Source organism: Humulus lupulus, chromosome 5, assembly GCF_963169125.1.
Source record: "Humulus lupulus chromosome 5, drHumLupu1.1, whole genome shotgun sequence".
In the NCBI taxonomy this organism is placed as follows: domain Eukaryota; kingdom Viridiplantae; phylum Streptophyta; class Magnoliopsida; order Rosales; family Cannabaceae; genus Humulus; species Humulus lupulus.
Window position 1 is genome coordinate 139,688,352 of NC_084797.1, and position 3,261 is coordinate 139,691,612.

Consider the following 3,261-nt stretch of genomic DNA (forward strand, 5'->3'; position numbering starts at 1 on the left):
GAAATGCGGATTTATTAGGGAGGAAAAGTATCTGACCTGGATTGCCAACCCCATTCTGGTTCCAAAGCCAAATGGAAAATGGAGGTCCTGCATTGACTTCTCTACCCTCAACAAAGCATAACCAAAAGAATATTTTCCACTACCAAGAATAGATTAGCTAGTTGATGCAACGACCGACCATGAGCTCATGTCCTTCATGGACACGTATTTTGGATATAACCAGATCGCAATGAATCATGTGTACCAAGAGAGAACCAACTTCATGAATGAACACAATTTATACTGCTATAAAGTTATGCCATTTGGGCTAGAGAATGCTGGTGCCACGTATAAGAGGCATGTCAACAAAATTTTTGTGGACGAGATCGGGAAAACATGGAAGTGTATGTTGATGACATGCTCGTCAAGTAAAAAATTACCAATAACCATGTATTCGATATGGAAGAATGTTTTGGCATACTGAGAAAGTATGATATGAAGCTAAAACCACAAAAATGTACCATTGGGGTCTCATCAGGGAAATTTTTCGAGGAAAATCCTGAAAAAATCATATCCCTATTAGAAATAGCGTTGCCTGGGTCGCGGAAAGAATTCTAAAGCCTAACTAGAAAATTCGCGGGCTTAAATCAATTCATATCCAAGTCCACGGACAAATTTCTTCCCTTCTATAATATGCTCACGGGAAATAGACTATTTGAATGGAAAGGAGAATGAGAACATGCATTTCACGATCTGAAGAAGCATCTCGCTAAACCCCCTGTTTTATCAAAACAAGTTGCTGGGGAATGTCCATACATGTACTTGCAATAATGGAGAATGCGGTTAGCGCTGTGTTACTTCGAGAAGAAAATTGGACGCAGAAACCAGTGTACTACATAAGAGAAAGGCTTCTAGGAGCTAGCTCCCGATATCCTTTGATTGAAAAGCTCACGTTCTGCAGATTTTGGCTTCAAGGAAGCTCATGTCGTATTTTCAATCCCACACTATACACGTCTTAAGTGATCAACCTTTAAGGCAGGTCTTGCAAAAGCCTAAAGAATCGGGACGTTTGTTAAAGTGGGCTATGAAACTCAGTCAGGTCGAGATATTGTATAAGCCACAAATAGCGATAAAGGGCCAAGTGCTCGCAGAGTTTTTAGCTGAATGTATTGGGTTCTAGGACGAACCTATGAGGGAACCAGTACGAGAATTGTGGAAACTCTTCGTTGATTGATCATTCAACAAAAATGAATATGGAGCTGGAATGATCCTAATTACACATGATGGGCATCGCTTCCATATGGCTCTCAGACTCGGTTTTCATGCATCCAACAATGAAGTGGAGTATGAGGCTCTGTTGGCTGGAGTTCGGGTAGTAAAGGAGCTAAAACCAAAAGCAATTCAATGCTTCATTGATTCTCAGCTCGTGGTTAATAAAATTGTAGGGGAATATCAAGATCAAGGAATCAAAATGGCAGCTTATCTTGCTATGTTAAAAAGCGAGCTACCAGAATTTGAGTTTATTCCAACGAGTAAGTCCCTCACGAGCAGAATACCAATGCTGACGCTCTAGCCTGAATCGCCACCGCTAAAGAAGCAGACGCATTGAGTGTGGTCCCTGTGGAATTTTTTAAAAAATTGAGCATAGAAGAGGAATCGAAGGAGGTCAGAATAATTTGCAAAGGACTGACCTGGATGACCCCAATAGTAGAATACGTCACGTCCAGAAAATTTCCCAAAGACCACAATGACGCACGAAAATGGCTACACCAGGTCCTGAGGTATGTTATAGTTGAGGGAATTTCGTACAAGCGAGGTCATTCTAGGCCTCTTTTAAGATGTATTCTGCCTGAGGAAGTGCAGGCTATCCTCAAAGATATCCATGAAGTATTTTGCGGAGACCATGCTATGGGGCAAAGCTTGGCCTTGAAGATTCTAAGACAAGGTTACTTTTGGCCCACACTAAAAAAGGACTCAACCTTATATGTCCTCACGTGTGACAAGTGGCAGTTCTTTGCCTCCATTGGCCGAGTTGCACCCATGGAGTTAACCATGATTTCCTTACCCTGGCCATTTTTTATATGGGGGATCGACCTAATTGGCTCGTTGCCTACTGGAAAATGAAAAGTTTGCTATTCAGTCATTGCAATTGACTACTTTACAAAGTTGGTTGAGGCCGAACCTCTAGCAACTTTAACCTCGAAGAGAGTACTAGAGTTTTTAGTGAAGAACATAATATATCATTTTGGACTCCCAAAGAAGATCATGTCTAAACATAGAACTCAGTTTGATAGCAATCTGTTCATGATTTTCTGCGAGAAATACGACATACTGAAGAGTTTCTCTTCAATGACATACCCACAGGCCAATGGGTAAGTCGAGGTATTAAATAAAATTCTTAAGGTGAGTTTAATGAAACAATTAGAGGATGCTAAAGGGCTATGGCCTAAACAACTCCCACAAGTGCTATGGGCCTACAATACCTCCCATCTCACCTCCACTAGGCATACCCCTTCTCTCTATAACTTTTGGAAGCGAAGCTATGCTCCCAGACGAGGCTATGGTGACATCACATAGGCAGAGAACCTTTGACCAGGAATGAAATCACGACCTACTTAATGACGAGAAGAATCTCAGTTGTGGCTCACCCATTACCAACAAAGGTCGAGCGGAGACTCGAACTAGGAGATTTAGTGCTTCAAAGGGTATTCCTAGCTAACAAAGACCCTAAAGACGGTGTACTCAGACCGAATTGAGATGGACACTATCAGATCGTGGATATTTTACGAGAAGGAACCTTCAAACTAGCTCAGTTAAATGGAGAGAGGCTTTCAAGAAGTATTACCAGTGATAGGAAATTTTTGTTAGACTTTATTTATTTCATCTTCTATAAGGCTTAAGTAAAAAGCCATGTTTTTTGTTTGTGTGAATTTGAATAGTATGAGGTTGACATGTAATTTAAACACGCTGCAAGAATTTTTCAATTTATTCTTGTTATTTAGCACGAACTGATTATGTAAAAGTGATCTAGAATATTTATAAATCCTGATCGCCTGAGGGGCATATAACCCTCGATAGTCTTTGAAATATTATGCAAACTTAAGTTAAATTTTTGCAACTTAGAATTTGGAAAGTCTGAGGCTTTTTAAAGCTCGAGTTTTCAAAGCAATTCCAAATGGAAACTAAGTTAAGAAAATTCAAAGCAACTATAAAAATCCTAGAATTTTAACTAGGTACAACAATCCTGGTGCTAAACCAGGTTCGAGGCTTGAATCCTGACAA